Source organism: Protopterus annectens, chromosome 3.part1 (genome assembly GCF_019279795.1).
Source record: "Protopterus annectens isolate FY-2018-M chromosome 3.part1, PAN1.0, whole genome shotgun sequence".
In the NCBI taxonomy this organism is placed as follows: domain Eukaryota; kingdom Metazoa; phylum Chordata; order Ceratodontiformes; family Protopteridae; genus Protopterus; species Protopterus annectens.
The window spans coordinates 1802914277-1802940580 of NC_056732.1; positions in this window are offsets into that span (position 1 = coordinate 1802914277).

A 26304-nucleotide genomic window follows, 5' to 3' on the forward strand; every position below is an offset into this window, starting at 1 on the left:
ATTATACCATTTTGACAGTGGTTTACAAATGCAGCAAATTACAAGCCTGACTACAAGAATAGATTACATGCTCATTGTTACAACTTAAGCTGATACTGTCACACATAGCATGTTGAGGTAAGACATAGGTAAACTGTGAAACATACATAAACTGTATCATTTTTGTACCTGACGCAAATGAATGGTGTATGGAGATCCCATTGGTTTGGAGATAGAAAAAGAGCTATTTTAAGCAGTAAGGGAGTAGATAGGATGGGGAGGGTATGTCTTGTTCAACCATGGGTAGTGCAGGAGCACAGCCACTTGTTATTTAGGTGTTCCTTGAGAAGAAATTTGAATTGGGAGGTAATGTAGTATGGTGTATATGCTGGGGAATAGAGTTCCAGGTTTTTACTATTTGGTTTGAGAACATTGTGTCTCTGAAACTATTATTGGCTTTGGTGACTTTTAACAATAGTTTCTCGGATGACCATAGGGTTTGGTTGGTAGAGTAAGGTTGTGCTAGATTTTTAAGGGATGGGCAGTTGTCTGGTTGGTGTATAATGGTGTGGGCAATACATCTGTATCTCCAGCAATTGAGTAATAGTAGATTTGGTAATTCTAGTCATTTTAGTTGTTTTAGGGCTATGGCTAGAATTACCAAATCTACTATCACTCAGCCAGAACAGAAACTTTTTAAGATGGGTTTGCCCAGAGGCTATTTGCTACAATATGTTTTTCTGAGTCCTGATCAGCCTCCTGTTGCAATCATGCAACCTTCTGCATACTCTCTCTGTAATTCCTTCTGCTCTTTTCCCAGTATTCCCACTCCTTTATTTGAATTCTTACTCTATAGTCAAGTTTTAGCATAGCCCAAACAGACAGCAAAGTACTGGGTCTGGTGCACCATTTTTTAATATGTCTGTTAATGTATCCATAATCCAATCTCTAAAGGTTTTGATTTTCAATGGATAGGTGGGAAAACATCAGTACCTGGCTTCTTTTTAGGATCTATCTAAGTTCAGGGTTAAGTCTATCAGGGCATGATCAGTAGGATCAGTGGTTTAGTGGTGAGCATTGCTGCCTTCCAAGCAATTGAACCAGGTTCGATTCCTGGCCAATGCAAGAAATCTATACATTTACATACTTGTCTCGATAGTGCAGCAGAGAGACAACCATGTGGTAGTCATTTTTTGCAGGGTGGGTTTGGAATAATGGGTAAGGTCTTCACCTCACAGAAACAGGGTAAATAGTTTGATTCTAATTTTCAAGTTATTGGATAGGCTTAAAATAGCCCTTCAGGGCAGTTAGCCTAGTATTCACCTATGAACCTACTACTACTATGGGATGCATTTCTGCATTTATGTGCTCATATGAGCTTTAGGCTCATATGTTCTTATGTAAGATAGAAGAGGTCTGAACAAGACTAGGTCCTATGTCTAGTTTGACACAATATGTATATACAATTCATCCAACTCCAATTTTTTTAATATATCAAGTCATCAACCAACCCAAAGATTTTCATGTTTCTTTAGGAACATGCCCTCCCTTGTCAATCTATATTATCTAGGATCACCTGATCATAGGAGATTACTAGGCTAATGGACCTAGGGCCCTTACAAGCCTAGCCAAGTACAAGCCCTGTTCCCAAGAATATCAAGAAATTAAGTGAAACTAAGTCAACAACTCCATGTCCAAGAGGGATATAGGTAAAACTCTTGGGGTGAATTTGCAGTTTCCCATCCAATCATCTGAATTAAACTTAAATAGGGTCAGCGAGGGGCTCTGCTTGACCTGAATTGGAAGTCTGTTCCAGAGGAGAGGTAACCTCTATGAGACACATCTGTATCTCCAGCAAGCCCTGTTGATGTTACATACTAAGTTGAGTTCCTTGGAGAGAGTGCATCTTATAGCATTTGATTTATGAATGTGTACCATTTCCATTAGAGCAGGATCTGAGATTGCTTTATACGCATGGCAGAGGTTGCCTCTGAGTAGTGTGTAAGACACAGAGTATAGTGATACATCCATCTGCTCACATATGATGTTCCAGGTTGTTTTTAAATAGCTGACTGAATAATTTGAAGGCAAGTTATGCCGAGGCCTTAGTTTGTTTGTGGGCATGACAAATAGAATGTTTAAGGTTAGAATATTACAACACTTATGTTCCATTAGGAACAAGGATGTCCACAATGCCCTGTATAAACATATTGAGGTATGCCCTTCACATTCTTTTGTTTTTAGAATAGTGGCTAATGTTGTATTGAATAATAGAGGAGGGGATATTAAAGTCCTTACTGAATCTCTTGAGTCACGCTGGATTATAGAACTACAGGCACATAGGGAACCAGGTCTTAATGACTTGGTCCCTTTAAAACCAGCTTTGCAGAGGAGGCGTGTCTTTTATTAATGTTTGATTGGTTGTTTTAAAGATGTGTCATTGACTGTGGTATATTTAAAAGTGATTTGACTATTTTTAATTTGTCTGAAGAAGGGTTTCGACCCGAAAGCGCTTACCTCTGGATTTTATTGTGTTCCATTAAACGAAGATTACATAGCAGTGTCCTGCCTTTCTTTTGTTTGCTGATTTCCGTGTTTGGTCAGGAGGACTTTGGCATTGGTACGGTGACTGTGTTTTGGAAACTTCAACAATACAAGGACTACCATAAACTCTCTAATTTTAACCCTGATACCTTCAACCACTTGCTGTCTTCAACTAATTGTTCCTTCGTCTGTAACCTCCCTCTTGAGGATGGAGTCATGACTGTGATGACCAACCACTGGACCAGCAATCAGGATCCTCAATCCTCGCCAATAGCATCAGAGGGGGATGTACACGAAGAGGATGTCCAAGTAGTGCTTTGTGTCCCTCCCTAAGTAGCTGACACACACACTCTTTGAGGTTTGATTTACACACACACACAAACCTGGGAAAGGCTGGCACAGATTGTACTAGCTATCCTTTTTTTGCCCAGACTATACAGTAGTTATCACTGCCATCAGCCCATTCCTTATCAGTTACTTTAAGGCCCTTAACAAAGGATATTGAATCTTACTGTGTAATATTAATATTATTACAAATGGTAGTTTGACCAAGAGTAAGGATATTAGGAGTGGCCTACACAGTGTCACCAAATAAATATGCAAGTACTCTCAAAGCTTAACTATCTCTAGACAGAGTAGCCACAATGAAAGGTTTAAATATACTTAATAATAAATAACAAAAGAAAAAGGCAATACTAAACATATATTCATTGTGACATCAGAGTTCAAAATTACAGGAAATATTTAAGACATAATTCCTGACTATATCTAAGAGAATTACTTTAACCTAAAAATGTACTTACTACAGAACAAGGCAGATGTGGTGAATGGATCTTCTCTAGTTGTTATCAGGTCAAAGACAGAACAGAGAATTGCTGTCTCACTAAGAGACTCCTCAAATTACTATCTCAAATATTACTGCTGGTATAGGTTGCTGAATGACATCATTTCTTGTCATCTGACTCTATCCCAGGTGAAATCCCCACTGCTAGAAGCTGTCAGCATTTAGCATCTACCTGTAAAAATACTCATACAAGGGTTTACCTCATACATCTGGTAGATTCTGGAAGACATAAAACAAATTGTATCCGTTCATGCTTCAAAAGTAACAATTAATTAGCTCTCAAGACAATACAGAAAGTTACCTAGTACAGACATCGTGTCACTTGCTGCATTGAAAACAGAAAGATAGCATCTTTTATGGCCCAGTCATAAAGCAATTTAAGTTCAGTTATTTTTCTGAAGTTAACCTCCTCTATTCCAGTTTCCACTATTAAACCATATACATTTAAACAGTTACAACAGTGCATATACATTTCTGTTCTCTTCCAGTAGGGCACACTGTGGTTACATTTTACACACTGCACTTTACAAATACCTTTTTAACACACATGCCTATACAGACCAGTTTGATATAGATATAACATACAGTTTTAATACACTTGTAACACAAGCATCTTACACAAACCATTTTGATATTCACCAATGACATACAATTATTTATAAAATTCCAGATAGCTGTGCTGGCAGTATCTCTCTGTCACACCTCTTCACATGCTGGCAGTATCTCCCTTTGTCACAATTCTTCCCCCATCAAAGACTCAAGCTAGTTTTTCAAGTGACCCTTGAGAAATGTTACTTGAGCGGGATGAGCCTATCTGGGAATACATTACCCCATATCCTGTCTTGAGACCCCATCTGCATTGGCATTGCTAACCCCACTGCAGTGCTGTCCTGTCATAACATATGCCTTCAACCCTAGGTTCCACCTTAGTAACTTGGCATTTTGCTGGCTGGCTTGATGTAGCCATGTTAAGCAATTGTGGTCTGCAACTACAGTGGATTTCCTTCCATACAGATAAGGGTGAAGTTTCTACAGTGTCCACACTATGGCTAGACATTCCTTTTCTACAGTTGCATAGCATTCCTCCCTGGGTTTGAGCCTACAGTTGAGATTAACCACTGGGTGCTCTTCTCCTTCTAAGGAATCCTGGCTGAGTACAGCCTCCACCCATTGGTATGAAGCATCCACCTGCACAATAAATTGTATGCTGTAATCTGGACTGGCTAACACATGGGGTCCTCTCAAAGCTCCTTTAAGCTTCTGGAATGCCTGCTCACATGCTGGGTTCCACATTACCTTATCTGGCCTCCCTTTCCTTGTCAGGTCAGTGAGGGGAGAAACTTTGGTACTATAATTGGGGACAAACTTTCTGTAGAACCCTACTTCCCCTAAGAATCCCCCCACCTGCTTTTTGGTAACAGGGGCAGGCCATACCTGAATGGCTTCCACTTTGGCAGGTTCTGGTCTGATATTATCATTCCCCACTCTACGTCCCAGGTAGGAGGTCTCTGCCATACCCACCTGACACTTACTGGGCTGAATGGTCAACCCTGCCCTCTGTGGTCTGCTCTGCACCTCCCTGACATGCTGAAGGTGCTCTTGTCAAGAATAGCTGTAGATGGCAATATCATCCAGGTAAGCAAGGGCAAAATCTCCTGCTCCTGCTAGGATATAATCTACCAGCTTCTTGAAAGTCACTGGGGCATTTTTCATCCCAAAGGGCATCTTTGTGACTCATACAATCTGAAAGGAGTCACAAAGGCTGACCTCTCTCTAGTGTTGGGAGACAAGGGCACCTGCCAGTAGCCTTTGGTATGATCAATAGTGGTAAGATACTTGGCCCGACCAGCTGCTCTAGGGCTTCATTTGTCCTAGGCATGGGGTAAGCATCTGACTCTGTGTGACTATTTATTTAGTTTTCTGTAGCCACACAGAACCTGGTGCTGCCATCCTTCTTTAGTACCAGCACCACTGGGGAGGCCCAGGAATGGCTGAACTGCTGGATTACCCTCATTTCCAACATTTCCTTTATCTCCTCCCTCAGAGTCTGTTTAAGTCTCTCAGGCACCCTGTAAGGGGCCTGCTTGATAGGCCTTTGGGATCCTGTATCCATGTGGTGCTGCAACAAGTGAGTACACTCTGGTTTCCCAGTGAACATGCCCCCAAACTCCTGTACCACTGCTCAGATTTCTCGAACCTGGGTAGAGGATAGCTGCTGGGACATTGCTACCCCTTCCAATGAGGTGTCAGTCTGAGCTTCACTGAAGAAATCAGTCACCAGCTCCCCCTCAGACTCTTCTTGCCACCCACTGCAAATACTCAGCACAAGGGCCTCCCTGTCATGGTAAGGTTTCATCATGTTAACATGGTACAGTTTTTGCCCCTGCTTCCTGCCCAGCAGTTCTACCATGTAGTTAACATCACTGATCTTCTTTACCACTTTGAAGGGTCCCACCCAAACTACCTGCAGCTTGTTGTGTCTGACAATAATGAGAACCATAACCTGCTGCCCCACAGCATACTCTCTAGCTCAAGCATTCCTGTCATACCAAACCTTTTTCTGCTGTTGGGCTTCTGCTAGGTTCTCCTGGACAAAACTCATGAGTTTCTTGAGCCTTGTCCTGAGGTTTAGGGCATATACCACAACAGACTCCTTGTGGGATTCATACTCACCCTCCCACTCATCACAAATCAAATCTAGAGGTCCCCTCACCTATGCCCATACAGCAACACAAAGAGTGAAAAAACTGTTGATTCCTGGGGCACCTCTCTATAAACAAACAACAGATGGGACAAATATTTGTCCCACTCCCTCTTAAACTGGTCTGTAAATGACCATAGCATGGTCTTTAGAGTAGAGTTTAACCTCTCCACAAGACCATTAGTCTGGGGATGGTAGGGGGTGGTCTTTAGGTGCTTCATCTAACAGCACTCCCACAGACAAGCCAGCAGGTCTGACATGAAATTGACACCTCTGTCAGTCATTATTTTGTTTGGTAAACCTAGCCTGCTGAAAATCTCTTACAAAGCATTTGCCACCTTTTCTACCTCAATGGAGGACATGGCCACTCCTTCAAGGTATCTGGTAGCATAATCTATTACCACTAGGATATGCTTTTTCCCTGCAGAACTTGGGGCACTCAGAGGCCCCACAATATCCATAACTACCCTCTATAATTGCTCCTCAGTCACAGGCAAAGTCACCAAAGGAGCTTTGACCTTGTCTCCTGCCTTGCCTACTTTTTGGCACTACTCACAGGTCCTGCAGTACCCCGTTACATCCCTGGAAATCCCAGGCTAATAATAGTTCTGCATAATACGTCTCTTTGCATGCCTTATACCCATATGACCTGCAAAGGGAATGTCATGGACTATGGATAGAAGTGCCAGACGGTAGGTTCTGGGCACTTCCAACTGCTCTGTTCTTTCACCCATTAGCCCTCCCTCAGGAGTCCACTCTCTATACAGTAACCCTTTGTCACAGTATACAGGTTCCCTCTTTCCTTGAGAATCCGGTGCCTCCCTAGCAACATCCCTCAAGCCTTGTAATGTAGGGTCTGAGAGCTGAGCCTGTCTCAACTCTCTTTGTCACCCGTCCACAAGAAGTCTGGTATCCTCTGACAGTGGTGTCTCACTGTCAGCCTGAGTACTACTACTCACCTCTGCCCTTGCAGTCACTCTGTCCAAGGAAACATCAATACCCACAAGCAGCTGTGGCTCACCTTCAGTCTCACTGCTACAGGGTAGCTCCCTCCCTGAAGTAGCCACCTCACCAGTCCTGGCTTCAAGTGTGCAGTCTGTTTCGGTCCCCCCCAGGCTACCAGACCCACACGCTTGTCTCCAAGCCTGACTGGGTGTAACTGCATGCACACAAGGTAATGCATTATCAGAATCATTCCCTATCAGGACATCTGCAGGGATATCCTCAAATACACCTACTTAATTACATCCTTTTCCACCCACCCAGTCAAGGTGAACCCTAGACAAAGGTCTTTGGAATGGGGTCCATCCTAAAGCTCTGACTGGAGTAGACTACCCAAGCAAGTTGTGCTCCTCTTTAACCATTGCAGGCTTCACAATGGTTAAGTCAGAGGCTGTGTCACTCTTAGCAGTGGCCTCTTTCTCATCTACTAAGACTGGATATAACCTCTTGTGGTAGTTTGGCACCCTTGTTGTCTCCAGACAATGTACTGCTGGCCTTCTGTTATTCCCACTTACTGGCACCCCTACCTTTCATTCCCCACCTTGCCTCCATGGACATCTATATGCTACATGGCTCCATTGGTTACATTTAAAATGTTTAACCCTTGATCCTGGCCATGTACCTGATCTAGTGGATTTCCCTCTTACTGTTGGACTCTGTTGGGGCAGTTTACGTTGCCCACCATGAGTTCCCTTAGACCCATGTGCAGTACTGGGTATCCCTTTCCTGTGCAGTGATGCCCTGCTTGCTAGGTATAGGTCTCCCTTTTTTCCCAATGCATCTGCAGTATAGCACTCCCATCTGCCAACCAGATCCTCATATCCTCAGGCAAAGTGCTAAGGACTTTTTTCCCTCACCAAAAGGTCTGCCAGCCCTTCAAAAGTGATGACCTGAAACCCACTCACCCACCTATAAAAATAAGTGCTTAGTTCAGCAATACATGCACACACACACACACACACACACACACACACACACACACACACACACACACACACACACACACACACACACACTTTCATCTGCCTTGTGTCTATACTCACGAAACTTTTTTCTATAAGCTTCAGGTGTTAAAACATTCCAAAAGACAGTTTTTAACTGTATTATAATTTGAACAATCAGTATCAGACAATTCAGAAACAGCAGTTACAGCTTTACCGTAGAGTAAGGGGGTCAGGAACCATACACAGAGCCCTTGATCAACATTATACTGTTTACAAACCCTTTCAACATATGAATAAAACTATCAAAATTATCCTCCTCTGTAAATTGTGGAAGAAATTTACTGACCTTTATTGCTTCTAGGGTTCAGTTACTCCCTTCTCCATTACATCCATGACCCTGGTGAAGAGTCAGCATCTCCTTTTCATGTTGTCTCTGCCTCTCATTTTCTTCAGCTTCCAGACATCTCAGTCTCTCTGCTGCTTCTAATTCCATTTGTTTCTCCTGCCTCAGTCTCTCATTTTGTTCAGCCTCTAAACACTGCAGTTTCTCATTTTCTTTAGCTTCTAAATGCCACAGTCTCTCTGCTGATTCTATTTCCAGCCGTTTGGCCTCCAGTTCAAGTCTCTAACTCCAGATGGATTTTTAATTCCTCTGTGGAAAGGTTGTACTGTCAATTTTCTGCAAGTTGTTCATCCCCAAGGCCAGTCTGGTTTTCATCCTGGTTGCTGGTCTGTGATGCAGCTGTGACTAAGGCTGCAATCATTTCTGCTTTAGTCAGGATGGCATGCACCATTCCTTTATCTTGGCACATCTCAACCAACTGGCTCCTTGTCAACTTGCCCTATTGCTCTGCTAACATCCTTGCCTGCTCTCCCTGACTAACTAAGCTTACAAAAAAAAATAAAACTATTGTGATATGAAACTCTAAATGTCTACGATGTGGCTGCTTGAGAGTACAAACACCTTCTTTAGTGACCACTGTTTAGAGGCTACATGAGTTCGATATCCACACCACTGAATCCTAATATGTGATGTGGTGATTCCACCACTGTCCGCCAATAAATATATGAGGACACACTATTGGACCAGTAATCATGGAGCCTCAGTCCTCACCATTAGTACCAGTGGGATCGTACACTGACAGAATGACAAGGTACATACACAGTATTACAGGATGCATCTCTCTACATCAAGTGCAATTTCCCTTAAGAGCACATAGAGACCACAGTCAGTCCAGGGCTGGTTTATCCTTCTTTGTCCAGACCCCAATAAGACTCCCCACTGACAAAGCTATGCAGTTGACATCTCAGCTGAGTGGCCAAGCCAATACATCCAGCACCCCCTCTGTCCAAGCAATGCTTTGTGTCCCTGCCCAAGCAGCTGACACACACACTCTTTGAAGTTTGATTTACACACACACGCACACACACACACACACACACACACACACACACACACACACACACACACACACACACACACACCTACCTGGGAAAGGCTGGCACAGGTTTACTAGCTATGCCTCCTTTTGCCCAGACTATAAGGTAGTTATCACTGCCACCAGCCTGCTCCTTATCAGCTACTTTAAGACCCTTAATAAAGAGTGTCAAATCTTACTGTGTAATATTAATACAACTGGTAGTTTAACCAAGAGCAAGGATATTAGGAGTTGCCCACACAGTGTCACCGGATAAATATGCAAGTACTCTCAAAACTTAAATATCTCCAGATAGATCACTCACAGTGAAATGTTTAAATATATTCACTAATAAATAATAAAAGAACAAGACAATACTAAATATATACTCACAGTGAAACCAGAGTTCAGAATCATAGGAAATATTTAAGACAACATTTCATAACAGTCTGAAATAAATAAAAGCATCTAAGCTCAGCTTTACTATATTCCTGACCATATCTAAGAAAATTACAATAACCTAAGAATTTACTTACTACAGAGCAAGACAGATGTGGTGAATGGATCTTCTCTAGTTGTTTTTGTCAGGTCAAAGACAGACGAGACTCCTCAAATTAATATCTCAAATATTACTCCTGAGATAGCTTGCAGAATGACAAAATGTCTTGTCATCTGACTCTATTGCAGGTGAATCCCCCACTGCTAGAAGTTCTCCGCATTTAGCATGTAACTGTAAAAATACTCATACAAGGGCTTTTCCTCATATCTCTGGTAGATGCTGGAAGTCATAAAAGAATTGTATCCCTTCATGCTTCAAAAGTAGCAATTAGTTCACTCTAAAGACAATACAGAAAGTTTCCTAGTACAGACATTGTGCCTCTTGCTGCATTGAAAACTGAAAGCATCTTTTTTATGGCCTAGTCATAAAGTAATTTAATTTCAGTTATTTTTCTGAAGTTAACCTCCTGTATTCCAGTTTCCACTATTAAAATATATACATTTAAACAGTTGCAATATGCATGTGCATATCTGTTTTCCAGTAGGGCACACTGTGGATACATTTTAAACATATCACTTTACAAATAAATTTTTTAACACACGTCTGTGCAAACCAGTTTGATATACACATGACATACAGTTCTAATACATTTGTAACACAAGCATCATACTCAAATCATTTTGATATTCACCAATGACATATAATTATTTGCAAAATTTCAGATAGCTGTGCTGCCAGTATCTCCCTTTGTCACATTTCTTCCCATACTGGCAAAATCTCCCTTTGTCACAGTGGCATTTTATGACATCTTTCTAGACACACTTAACTCCCTGCCCCCATCAGGAAAATAAGAATCAAAAGTCATTTCACTTGTGCCCTTATGAACAAGAGAGATTGTGTGTGGAAAAAATGGAAAAAATCCAAATCTTCTACTGATCTTCAAACTTATAGAGAGCTCTGTAATCTAAAAAAAAGGTCACCCTTCACAAGCAAAATCTTTTTCAAAAACCACTAAGCAACCCCCCCCCCCCCCAAATTTTGGCAATCTGTTAATAAGCTGCTACATCCCGGAAGGTCCTCATCACCCAGCTCATGCCCTAATAGTTTTTCCACTGATAATGCTACCTTTCTAAATTTATTTTTCATTGACTGCATCTGTGATCTAACTAAAAATGACACTATTACCGACCCCACTTCCCCTCCATCTACTCAAACAACCTGTTTCTCTTTTAAATCCATCCCTACAACCTATATCAAATCACTTCCTAGCAAACTTTAATCATGTTTTCCATCAGTCAACAACCTTCCTCCTTAATTCCTAAAAAATGCTGCCAATTCTATTGCTTATCCCATCTCCATATTAGTAAATAGTTCCATCAGAGAAAACACTGTACCTGACATCTGGAAGAAATTTAATGTCATTCCCTTACACAAAGGTGGTATATCAACTGACCCCTCAAATTTCAGACAAATTGCCATTCTATACCCCCTGTCAAAAATTCTAGAAAAATGCATTCATAAAGAGCTTCTTGATTACTTTATGCTAGAAAATCTTCTCACCCCTACACAGCATGGTTTTTACCCAAAACACATTGCAGCTACTGCTCTGACATCCTTCACACACTCTATCACTAACTCTTGTGACAATCTGGACCTATCCAAAGCCTTCAATATTGTTTCTCACAGACTACGTCTATCCAAGTTAACTACCTTTAATGTCTCCAACTCTGTACTTTCTTGGTTCTCCAGCTATCTCTCCAACAGATTCCAAGCGGTTAAATGGCAATCTAACTTTTCTCCCTTCTTACCTGTACAAACAGGGGTACCCCAAGGCTCTGTCCTTGGACCCCTAATATTCAATATCTTCATTAATGACCTCCACTCTTCCTCTCCACTCTCTTCAGTCATACAATATGCTGATGATTCCACAATCATCTGCTGCTCCGACAATTTCTCCCATCTTCACACCCTCGCCCAAGAGTCTCTCCACTCAACCAAAAAATGCCTAACTTCCAACCAACTTCTACTTAACTCTTAAGAAAACTAAACTTCTCCTATTCCTCCCTAACTCTCTCCAACATCACAAAGCTACCTTTATGGTCTCCTCCCTAAAAAATATTATCATCTCTGTTGAATCTCACATTAAACTTCTAGGAGTTATTATTGATGACCAGCTAAAGTTTGATCTCTGTTTTCAGCGGCCCATTAAAAAAACTCATCAAAAGTTAAGCCTGCTGTACAGGTATAAGAAATTCCTCACAGATGCTTCTAGGCTCTCCTTTACACAAGCCTTCCTACTCCCCAACATACTATATGCAGCCCCTATTTTTAGTCACCTCCAATCCAACCTTATGTCTAAATTTTAACTCACTTATAATACAATTGCAAGATTTGCCTCCATTCTCCATGACTGCTCTCACCACTGCCTAGCCTTGAACAACCTGCAGTGGCTGGAATTTCTCCATCAAATCCTACTACCCCAGCTTCTCATGACTCATTCTGTCTTACATGAGCTCTCCTCCTGTCCCTCCCTCTCTTCCCTTATCCATCCCTACACTCCCATCCATGCCCTCTGTAGCACTCAACAACATCTTCTGCAAGTATATATGCCCAGCAAAAATATTGTCAGTCTCCTCTACAGCTAATCAGTGGCAAATGCCTGGAATAAACTACCATTTAGTGTTAGATTGATCCCAAAACATAACTCTTTTACAACAACTCTAAAGAATACCCTCATAAATCATGGTCAGGCTTATGTTATCAACCAACTTAATCCTATCTTCCCCTCCTCTTATACTTGCCTAATACTCCTGCAGCAACCATTTCTGCTGTCTCTCGGAGATCTACTAATAGTCAGCTATCCTCTCAGCCTACAACTCTGTAGACTTGGATAGTGATTTGTGCCTTGGAATTATCTCCTGTATATAGTGTAGAAGCCAGCATTGCACTGGTGAAAGCGCCAAGTCATTAGAGTTTTTTGATTCACCGTCTTGCTTGAATCATCCTCAGTGGCTATTATTTTAGTAATTATTCATATTTTCATGTACCATATCTAAACTTTGGAACAATCTTCCACCCTCTATAACTACTCTACCTTCCAGCAGCCTTTTCAAGACTGCATTCAAATTCCACTTAAATTTGCACTGGCTTTGTCCTTGTTCTAATCAAGACTAACACCCCCACCCTTACACCCCCCCACTCACCTAGACTCTTAACCCAACTATACTACCTCCACTACTAACCACAGTCAGAATTAGCTAGTCGTCTTTACATACTTTAAAATCTTGTCTGACATCTTTGTTACTAATATTATAAATGACAAGAAACTATCTTAACTTACAACATTTACTGTATATACTGTTGATAATCAATATCTTGTTATTGTATTAAAGCCAACAACCTGTAATGTTGTTTACTATTGCTGCAACTTTGTATCTATATCATGTACATGATGTGGAGCTTTTCTCCCCGGGCATCTGCTGAAAAAGGACCTGCGTCCAGTCGGAATTTCCCGATAAACAAATGTAAATAAAATAAATTATTCACATTTTCATATTTTTGTTCATATTTTCATTAACAGACACCTACATGTTATTGAGCGGTATGGTGTGAAATGCAATAACGGGGAAAAAGGGATATTCATTGTCAATGCCCATTTATATTACACTATACTGGAGATATTGCTAGTTGTTGTTTGTTAGTAATAATGAAAGTAGGCAATATTTCCACATGTACTTAATACTTCAAAAAAAAAAAAATGACTTACAAACTACTGCATGACATCAGGGGAAACCTATGATATTGCTGAAGAAGTTGTCACTGATTTGCACTGTAAGTTACACATTTTGAGATGCTCAGCATTACTCACACTACTGATTATACAATTAAGCATTTGTTTTCACATTTCTGTAAATATCTCCATAAACATGCACTCAGAGGAATTTCTTGCTGTTACGTGAAGGCTTATGTCTACTAAACAAAAGTGTTCTAACAATATATGTCTAGAATGTGTGCAGTTTAAAAGATAATGCAACATAAAACATAGTTCATTCCTACCACTTTCAAGCCCAACTTAGTTCTGGGAAACAGAAAACTCAACCTAAAGTTAAATCTTATTTGTAGGAGAGAAACTAATAAACATATCAGGTTACAAGAGGAACTGTCTAAATTTCTGTCCAAAAATAAAGAGTAACTTTAGAATGAGGTATTCTGACTGGACATATCAGGTTTCAAAAAAGTACCTGAAAACTGTAGCTCTAGAGAGGAACAAAGGACACCAGGCATCAATGCATAACAAGAAATAACTGCAACCATACAAAAAAATCTCGGTAGATAAGAAAACTCTAAACCATACAGAAATAAACATTAGAAACCAATTTCTTTCCAAAGTAAATTAATAATAAACTAAAACCTGTTGGAAGAAGGGATAAGATGCAAGATATCTGAATGATAAAGCAAGGGGGAAACACACTTCAAAATGGTGGGAAAAGAAGCCAGGGATGGAATGATGACTAACCAAATATCAGTTCTGACAGGAAACTGAAAAGGAACAAACTGACCTTGAATGGTGATCAAAAACACATACTCAGGTTCAAACACTAAAGGAAAACACCCATTAGAACTTAAAAAAAACAACTAGATAACTTGGGACCATTTTCCAGAGATTCTAAGTGCTTGAAGGCCTAAAGAGATCTGGAAATGGGTCCTTAGGCTCTGTGCATTGTGGTGAAATGGGAGGGGTAGGATAGCCTGGAAAACTTTTATGGGGTAGGTTGTCTAAATACTTGCCTGTCTAAATCCTACAAGTAATGGATATGAAATTTTCAACATCAGACCATAATATGTTCCTAACGCAACCAAGTGTATGGATTTTTTTAAAAAATTGTGAGCTTCTTGACAAGGATTTGTCTAGTTATATTATATATGGAATGATTGTATTAGGATGGTGCAGTGGTTAGCATTGTCGCCTCACAGCAAGAGGTTCTCCCGTTCGATTTTCAGCTGGAGTGCCTTCTGTGTGAAGTCTGCATGTCCTCCCCACAGTCGAGTGACATTTAAAGACATGCAGGTAGGTGCGTGTGTGAATGGGTGTGTGTGTGTGTGAATGGGTGTTCCTTCCTTGAAGGCTGGGCATTGGGCTGGAAACTCAGCACCGTAAAAATCTACTGCCAGTCATTAGCAGACCGGAGTTTCGCTGTGGCGACCCCTAACAGAAAAAAGCCAAAAGACATTACTATATTACATATGGAATCATTGCTAATCTGTTATGAAAATACCCCTTCCATTTGCATGCATAGATTGTCAGAAATAGTCATAGACATGGAAGTAAATAAGCATACAGAAGTGTGAGTATGTTGTACCATATCTATTAAGAAGCACACATACATACACGTACATACATATATACACACAATCTTAAACATACACATGTTCACACACACACACTTTTTATTTTATTATTTATTTACATTTTGTTGACTGGGTTCACACACACACACACACACACACACACACACACACACACACACACACACACACATACACACACCTTTTTATTTATTATTTATTTATTTATTTATTTACATTTTGTTGACTGGGTTCACACACACTTCTTTTTATTTTATTTGTTAACATTTTGTTGACTGGGCGCACACACACACACACACACACACACACACACACACACACACACACACACACACACACACACACACACAAACATACTTCTTTTAATTTTATTATTTATTTATTTATTTACATTTTGTTGACCGGGTTCACACACAGACACACACACACACACACACACACACACACACACACACACACACACACACACACACACACACTTCTTTTTATTTATTATTTATTTATTTATTTACATTTTGTTGACTGGGTTCTGGCCTTGCTGGACAATGCTCATTTTCAGAGGAGGGACGGAGTTAAACACATACTGAGGAATACAAAAACAAAATACATAGTGACATGTACAATGGAAAGTAGTCAGAGATCTCTGCACTTGTACACAACAAAATGTGAGTTTTGCAAAATATCACTTTATACTTACGTCATATTCATTAAGTACATGATAGAAAACAAGTGGAAAGTTAGATAAGGCACTACAGGAAGGAAATATACATGTACAAAAATGGAGTTGTGTGTTATAAAGTTAGAATATAGTTGTACATGCAAGAATAGATGTGATGTATGCTATTGATTTGACATTTGTTAGGTTAACAAACCAGAAAAGTGAAGTTTATTATGACTGGTAAGAGAAAAAATTAAGGTAAGGTTATGAAAAAGGGTGCCAAAGTGTCAAGAATAATGTTTTGGTTAATTTTAACCCCTTGAAGGCATGTAGCTGAGGTTGCAGGAATCATTTAAACGATATGAATAAAACTTAAAACTGAGTTTTAAAGAAGACAGTTGTGAAATCTGAACTTGTTATTTTCTCTGGGGCTTGTGATATTAGACACATGTGAAGGGCCTTACTGTTATCTTTAAACATAATCTATTACATCCAATTGCTATGATAGTGAACATGCATAAATAACTAAAAGAGGAACGTCGCAAATATCACTTGTTATGCTGTACATGTCAGACTATAACATTAATGCATTTCCAGACATGTATCTGTGGATGCCACTATTCACAGACATTTCAGTTCTTTAAATAATGAGGAAACATTCCCTGAGCTCTTTCATGACCACACATTGTGAACATTGTTATCTGGACCCACTGTCAAAAAATATATTGCGCAAGTGCTTGCAGAATACAGGATAACAGACTCTTGTGAACAATATGTTTGTACATGCCACATTTATAAACAAAACTCAGCAGCGTTCTTCAATACTATAAGATCCCATTGATCCCCAAATGCACTTCTGGCTGACACTTGTGGACATGATAGTCCAGTTGCGTCCACTTGCATTGTTTTGAGATCCTATTGTACCCCAGCATACACCTGGTAGACATCATGGACATGACTGCTTAACAATTTGCACATTTAGGAGTGTGTGGCCTAGTTAAATTACTGATGCAAGTCTTGCAAATGGGTATCAACATGACTGCTCAAAAGTGTGTGTGTGTGTGTGTGTGTGTGTGTGTGTGTGTGTGTGTGTGTGTGTGTGTGTGTGTGTAGAATTATGAGTTCTACTGTACTTCTCATGCAGCCCTGGCAGACATCACTGGACATGACTGTCCAACTTTGAGAACATAATGAGATCCCACTGCATCCTAAAGCAGTTCTGGCAGACATTATTGACTTATCTGCCCAAATGTGAGCAGGTGCAGTGTGTGAGATCCTATTTTTACCTTACACTTCTACGACAGACACCTATGGATGTGAATGTCCAGCAATGTGCACAATAAGTACTATGATATTATACTGTACCCCAACATCCCCTTAGTAGATACAGATATGACTGCCCAACAGTGTGCATATGTAGTGCTGCTATGATATCTTGTTGCACATATGAATTCCTGGCAAGCACCCATGGAGATATTGTCAAACAGTGTGAACACACAAAGCTATAAGAAAAAAATGTACAGACAAGGCACATGAAACAATTACTAAAAACTGTTGTAGTAACATAGAATTACATTAATAGTAAGAACCTACTGTGGTATTTTGGGGGTGCGACTGATGTAAAATGTGATACCTGCACTTTCTTCTTCTTCTTTCTTTGTTCAGATTGCAATACATGTGTAAAGGAAAACTCCACCCTCTCATACAATTTATCTCAATCATTAGGTTGCTTTTTTCCCTACAATATGGTTCCAATTTTGTGTAGGTACCAAGGACCCACGTGCACTTTATAATACTAATTTCCTTGCCATGGAATCGAAGGAAAGGAAAGCCCACCTACTTTTTTAAGCTTTACTTCTGTTAAATAAAATAAAAAGATCAATACACAGGAGGTTCAGGTTCAAAGGTTTGCTAGTGTACACCAGGAGGCAAAAAACGTACAAGTACAGAATTTTGTCTGACATGAAACAGGAAGTACACAACTCTTATAGTCTTTTACATTCAAGTTGTGCCCATCTTACTGACGTGATAAGTCACAGGGCATCTACATCACTTTAGCTTACAGTCTTCTATTCATTAAATAATGCTGATGCTGTATATTTAAAAAAAGTTTTCCTCTGGTAACAATATGGCCTTGCTATTCACCTGGTCAGACATAATGTGTTTCTGTAAAGTTACTTCTTCAAGGTATCAAACTAGTCCAAATACAATAACAGATTCAGTCTTCTAATACACTTCTTTGTTCCCCTGTAACACTTTCCCAACAGCTGCGTGTTATCTAGTAACACATACACAAGGCCAAATCATCCCAGCAGGAAAGAGCAGAAGATTTCATTATTTCACATATTTAATTTCCTGACCCAGCAGATAATTACTTGTGAAAAGCATAAACATTAAAACTTCCTGAGCTAGCAGCTGCCAGGGTCAGAGGTCAACTTGCTACAAGCCACACTGCAGTTTCAAAAACTTCTTGCAATTATATATGAATTCATTCTTTTTGTTATATCATTAATAGAATAAAATGCATTACATACTACTTTGCTTTTAAACTAGCACTTCACATATATTCAAATACATATTTCTCTAACAACTTCTCACATACTCAAAAGCAATAAAAGCTAAGGGGAAAAAGATACCTGAAGAATGGAAAAAGAGAAGTCCTATTTATAAACTGCCTTCTTTGATTTATAAATTTACAGAATGGAGAAAACCAAATCAAATCAAAATAAAATAGATTTTGTTAAAAAAACATTTATTCTGGCTCTCTTACAACAGTTTTTCTGTGTACATTAGAGCAACACAAGACTATAGAAGCTTTGTCAAAAAGATGTTCTCACTTACAGGAAAGTGTAGAAGAATCAGACAGACAGGTAAAAGAGACAGCAGAAGAACTAAAAGCTTTACATAATGAAATTAAAGAAAAACAACACCAAGGCCATATTCTGAGATTTGGGTAAGAGACCACTTAGATATGTATTTAATAGATACAGGAGCTGCAGTTAGCATTATTACAAGAATATTCCCAGGAACAAGAACTATAAACTTGCAAGGATTGGGAGGAAAAATCTCTCAAGCTCAAGTAAGTCTACCTACAGAAACAAAGGTAGGGGAAGACACCTTCCAGCATGCATGGGTATCAGGTCCTTATCTACAAAACATCATTGGAAATGACATTTTGAAACAAAGAGGTTACATTATAGACTTGTGTAACAGAGAATTGATTAAGGGATCATTAAATAAACTATTAGTCATCTCTGAAGCATTATGCAAATACAGTGTCAAAGATTCAGGACAGTATGATTTAGTTGAGTTATTTATTTATTTAACATTTGTTGACCGGGAAAGTCCGACTAGGTTCCACAGAGCCTGTTTTCAGCAGAGGCCCGGGGAGAGATGCTCCAGATGCATGTCTTTAGAATGTGGGAGGAAACCGGAGTACCCGAAGGAAACCCACGTGAACGCAGGGAGAACATGCAAACTCTGCACAGAAGGCACCCCAGCTGAGAATCGAAACAGAGAACCTCTTGCTCTGAGGTGACAACATTAACCACTGCACCACCCACCGCTGCACCACTGCGCCGCCCAGTTATTAAAAACACCAACGCAGGAGTTGGCTCAGCTAAGCTATTGCTATCAGGATATTTTTGCCAAACATAGGAATAATTGTGGACAAGTCCTTGACTTTAAACGAACCTCAAATGTTTTCCGATGGAACAGGAACCACTACCAACATGATGGAAATGCAGGCAATACCCAACACAATCCCAAGGAATATAATGAAGGTTAAAACGTAAAAAATAAAGTTGAATCCACAGTCTGTATTATAAGAAACTGCTCCAAAAGACGTTCTGTACTGGAACCACCGTTTATTGAACACCAAGAATTACCTAGGTTTCGTCCGTCTCCACAGACTTCATGGGTATCCGGTCCTTATCTACAAAACATCATTGGAAATGACATTTTGAAACAAAGAGGTTACATTATAGACTTGTGTAACAGAGAATTGATTAAGGGATCATTAAATAAACTATTAGTCATCTCTGAAGGTTAAAACGTAAAAAATAAAGTTGAATCCACAGTCTGTATTATAAGAAACTGCTCCAAAAGACGTTCTGTACTGGAACCACCGTTCTGTAAATTTATAAATCAAAGAAGGCAGTTTATAAATAGGACTCCTCTTTTTCCATTCTTCAGGTATCTTTTTCCCCATGTTCCAGTAATGGTTGCTGGAGTATTACTCTGGATAAACACTCACAATGGAAATTTGCTTTTACTGTAGAAGGTCAACAATATACTTGGACAAGAATACCTCAGGGCTTTCATAATGCTCCGACAGTTTTTCATCATGTAATACAGGAAATCCTAAAACCACTAGAATGTAGACCTACTATTATTCAATACATGGATGACATACTTGTAGGAACAGAAACTGAAAAGCAGCACTTAAAGGCACTAGCAGAAATTTTCCAAGCAATAAGATAAGCAGGATTAAAACTGTACCCTAAAAAGAGTCAGTTTATATAAAAGTATGTTACCGTCTTGGGTGTCATGGTATCATCAGGACAAAGAAGCATTAGTAAAGACAAAAAGCAATCAATTAGACCGTTATTGATTCCAGTTACTGTCACAGGCTTAAGGCAAGCCCTAGAAATCTTTGGATTTTCAAAGGAATTGATACCAGATTATACAGGAAAAACAAAACCCTTGACTGATATACTTAAAGGAAACAAAAAGAGAGGTGACCCTGTCAATTAAAATGATGAGTCACTAGAGCTTTCTCTAAGGTCAAAGAAAAACTCATTTCTGCACCTGCTTTGGGTGTCCCAGAAAGAGATAAAGAGTTCATTATACAGTTTGGACACAATGGTCTAACTATGATGGCCATAGTGTTGCAAAAGAGAGGATCTCAGTATCAGGTTTTGGGTTATTATTCCTGAGCTATGCATCCAGTTGAGAAAGGAATGAGAGAATGTGAAAAACAAGCCATCATAGCAGAATGGACTACTGAAGTAACACGCCATATGATTCAGAACTCTCCAATTGTGCTAATCATCAAGATTTTTTTTGAAGAGTGCTAATGAGGAACTCTGTTTGACATAGATACGTAGTCTGTTCCAGAGTATGGGAAGCCTCTGGGACAGGAATCTATCCCTCCAGCATGTTCTCTTTATTGTGGTGATAAGGTTTAGGTCCCTAGAGCATGTAGCTCAGAGGGATTAGGATTTCTTTAAGTGGAGCATGTCCAACAACTCTGGGTTTGACATAGCTTTGTATGTTAGGCAGAGATCGCCTCTGAGTAGGCGATATGTGACGGAGTAAAGCTGGAGTTTTTTGAGACGGTCTGCATAGGGCATTTGTTTGAGGCCAGTAATCCTCTTTGTGAGGTATTTCTGCGGCCTTTCCAGTTGTAGATGTCTTGTGAGGTACATACCAAAAGGGGCGTTCTACTCTATAATGGGTCTGAGTGATGAGTAGAGGGGAACAATAACCTCTCTGGATGAGAAATCTTTTGTGATAAGGTGTGCCACGTAGAAGGATTTCCTGACTACTGTGGTGAGGTGATTATCGAACGAGAGTCTACTGTCCACCTGTTTCCCAAGGTCTATTATCACACTTTCGGTGTTAAGTAGACTACCACCTATGTGGTAGTTCATGGGTACAGAGTTTTTACAAAAGGGGATGACAATGCACTTTTTGGCATTGCACTTGAGGCAATGGCTTTGACACCAGGAATCTGTCCCAGTGAGGCCATTTTGTAGGATGTCCACATTGTTAGCAGTTTTGATTATGGCTCCTAGTTTGCAGTCATCTGTGAACTTAGATAGCCAAAGACCTTCTGTGTTAGCTTGTACTTCAGAGAAGTAGATACCAAACAGGAGAGGACCCAGGGCTGAACCCTGTGGTACTGCACTTGTCACTGGTCTGAAGTCAGATTTGGAGTCTGCTACTTTCACAGTGTGGGTTCTGTCAGTCAGCCAGTTGGTAATCCATCTTGTGACATAGGGATTTATATCTAGTTTAGTGAGTTTATCTATAATTCCAGAGTGGGGGATGGTGTCGAAAGCCTTGGCGAGATCTAGATCGGCTGTGTGAACTGCCTTGCCCTCATCTACGGCTTTGGTGACTGCTTCAAAGAAGTCTATCAGGTTTAGGAGACATGATCTGCCTTTTATAAACCCGAACTGTGTGGGGTCCAGAGTTTGGAGATTACCAATGTCTTTGTTTATGAGTTCCATGATGATACGTTCCATGACCTTGCAGAGCAGGCTCGTCAGGCTAATGGGGCGGTAGTTTCCAGGTTCTGTCATGGCACCCCCTTTGTGGAGTGGGATAACTGTCATGGTGTGCCATTCAATGGGCACAAACCTGAGGTGAGGCTATTATTGAACATGGTACTTAGGTGGGGTGCCAGTTCATTCTGTAGTTCATGTAGAATGCAACCTGGGATGTTGTCAGGTCCCATGGATGCTGTGTTCTTGGCTTTGGAGAGTGAGGTTTTTACCTGCGCAGCTGTGATTACAGGAACTTTGCATTTTTCCGGTATAGAGATGGGCCCTTTAGGGAGTGAGAGGGCATAAAGTTAGCACTGAACCTATCTGCCAGGATGTTGGCAATATCAGTTGGTTCTGTATATTTAGTGCCATTGTGCTGTAACTCAGCGCAGATCAGAGTGTTGCCATTGAGATTCTTGACATAGCTATAGAATGCTTTGTGGTTGTCTTTGGGATCAGTGGCGACTTTATTTTCATAACTAGCTTTGGAGGATTTTATGAGGGATCTCAGCTTCTTACTGAGGCTGACCAGGGAGTTCCTCCAATCATGGGATTTTACTCTTTTTTGCAACAGTTTCTTTCTTCTGCTGTAGAGTTTGTTTATGGCAGAAGACCACCGGATTGGCTTCCTTTTTTTTTGGAAGATAGCATCTTGGTTCTGTTAGGGATAGCACGATGCATGCACTCGTGTAAGTGCTTATAAAGTGCTTTTGTGTAGGATTCAGCAGTCATACCTCTATTGTTCATCTGCATGGTTGTCGTGAAGTTTGCCACTTCTGTCTTAAGAAGGATGAAGTTGGCTTTGGAGAAATTTTTTACGATTGTTTCCCTAATGGGGGGTGGGGGCAGGATGTGGATGTCTAGGGTGATTAGCTTGTGGTCGGATCTGACCAACAAGGAATTGACCTCTGGTGTGGAAAACCAGTCGCCCATGTTGGTAATGAACAGGTCTAGGATATTGCTGCCCCTGGCGGAGGTGTGGATAAGTTGATCCAAGGCATTGGAATTTATGAATTCCAGAAAACGTTGAGCAAAAGAGTTGGTACATAAGTAGTTTTCCCGGTTAATGGTGGGGTAGTTGAAATCACCCATTATTAGGGTGTTAGGTTATACCCTAATATTTTCCAATGTATCAAGAAATTAGGAGTGGGAGTCCTGCGGCATGGTGGGGGGTCTGTAGCAAGCTACAATTTGGATTGTGGTCTTACCCAGAATTAGTTGCACTTGGATAATCTTGGATGCATTATGCTGAGCAATTAGCTTGGAGGTGTGGATATCCTTAATAAATATGGACATGCCTCCACCTTTAGTGTTTCAGTCTGAGTTAGGTAGCCGAAAGGTGTGGTATGAATTATAGCCTGGTAATGCAGGGGTGCTCTCTGGAGCTTTGAACCAGGTCTCTGTCACTGCACAGATGCCGATGTTCTCCATTTTAAGGAGTGCCTCGAGTGAATGCATTTACCCAAAATTTTGATTAAAATACAAAATTGTCTTCAAGGATGTGTGTTAACTCCACATGAATTAATGACAGGTCGACCTATGAATTTGCAAATAGGAGAAATCCCTTATGGGATGCCATTAGAAAAAAAAATATGTGGGACCAGGTCCAAGACCAAATTTATTTATTTATTTATTTATTTTACATTTGTTGACCGGGCTAGTCTAACTGGATATATGTCCAGTTTCAGAAGAGGCCCGAGGAGAAAAACTCTGAGACAATAAAAAGAAAAAAAGAAAAAAACTTTATACAAATAGTCCACAAGAACAGTAGAAATATAAAATAATTACATAGTCCACAAGAAAAGTGGAAATACAAAATAATTACATAAGTATACAATTGATTGGCAGAAATAATTATAGCAAAAGCATTTTTTTTTTTTACTACCATTTAGGAAAATAAACAAAGAAAATTGTTCTTGTTCAGTTTATATAAATATAAAGTATATACATACAAATATATATATATATATATATATATATATATATATATATATATATATATGTATATATATGTATATATAAGAAAAAACAAAAATATATTTAATGTACATAAAAATTCACACAGCACAGTAGGGAGTTACAAAAATAAAAGAGAAAAATGTTTAATCACGTCATATATAGAAGGTAGAGAAGCCTCCGCAAAAATAATTCAGTTAGGGAGTCAGAATAGAAAAAAGGAGAAAAAGTATCAGTTGGACAAAAGGGAGAGTCTGGGAAGCTGGACAAGCCCATAATCTAGACCTTTATACGCAAAATGAGATTTGAGAATCAAGGTAGGTACAATTGGAACAAGGAAATCTTGTAATGATCTGCCAGTATGGAAACACAACCAAATGGGATTCAAAATAGATAGGACCCTACATTGTTACCAAAGTGGGGTTAGTGGCTGTACAAGTCCAGCCACATAAAAATTAGCCACCGAAAAATGGTTGGATTCATAAAGATCATGTTAAAAGATTAAAATGAATGAGAGAAAACTGAATACGTTCTGAATGTAATAACTGATATAAAGGGACACAATATCAGATAAAACTAATAAGAACCTGATTCTTTTCCCTTACAGGTAATTTCAAGAAGAAATATTGAATCATGAAAATCCTGTTATTAATCATGATCTTCACAAGTTTTTACTCCTCAATACAAGGAAAGGTGGACTTCAATACCTTTACTAAATCACTACAAATGTACTCAGAAAGTTATGCTAAACAATACTGGATATGTGCTGAAATACCACAAGATGCAAACAGTGGAATTCCATTATGACCTATTCCATTTACCCTTCTGGAAATGTTGAACCTCACAGACCAAGACTGCGTTCCAAGTAATGACTCTATCCCAAAGACACACCCTTTCTTGAGGCTTGTCCATACAACTGTGACTGCTGATGTTTATTTATGAGGAGAAGGAATAAGCAATCGCCCATTTATTGAGAAAAGTTCTTGTAGCATTATTTATGCTACCCGAAATACCAGTAAACAATGTTTTGAACATTTTAGTAATTAAACTTTCTGGACATTTAAAAAAGCTAGGACTGAACATTGGGTTACATGGATTGTTTCATTTTGAGCAGGCATATATTACATATGTGGTAAAAAAGCCTAAAATTAGCTTCCTGATAATTAAAATGAATTGTGCTTTTTATTTATTTGTATTCCTGATAATGAACCTGAAATCAGGAGTCACCTCGAGCTAATTGAGGAAATTGCTCAAAAAGCACAAATAGAAAAAGAAACACGGTTCTTTTGGCTGAGTGGTTCTATCAGTGGCTGGGAAGGAAAAATAATGCAGCTTTTACTGGTCATAGTTGGCATTTTAGGATGTATAAGCCTAATAATTGTTGTCAATGAGCATGAAATTGAATGTGTAAAATGACAAGCAGTACAGGTTTTGACAGTGGACCAAGTGCATCAGGTCCAAGACATCGTATGATTTATGAAGTACTCTGAACCAATAAAACTTGACAATATTCATTGAATAAAATAAACAAACATGAGTCCTCATGTCTATTTAGGGGAAACACTGTTATAGTATTGGGATCTCAAATAATTTTGAGACACCAGCTTACGGAAATCTTCCCTGAGCAGCATGTGTGAACAATCTTTTATGTGAATGCCAGAGACATAAAATAATACAAAGCTGCATGTAAATACAATGCCTGGCTGAAAGGGCATCAGCCAAAATAAGATAGTGCTTATGAATAATTCCTCTCTGTATGAAGGCATAATTATCAATATGAGTAAATATTTATATTGAAAATAATTCCTCTAATAATCAGATGGCAGATGACAGATGCAAACCAACTATAAGACCTTGCAGTGTTTTTTAAAATTGTCAGTTCAGCTCTCTATTAGAATAAAAATAACCTGGAAAGGTCACAGCAGCCTGGAACAAGGGTCACACACTGACACAGACTGATGTATTGTGACACCAGTGAATGGCTCTTCTATTAGAAGTTTCATAAACATGTATTAATCAGTAATTTTCCATTTCTATCCAAACATTCCTAAACAATATTAGAATGAAAAATGCCAAAAAATGAATGGCTTTTTCATAATAGAAGTTATAAACATGTATTC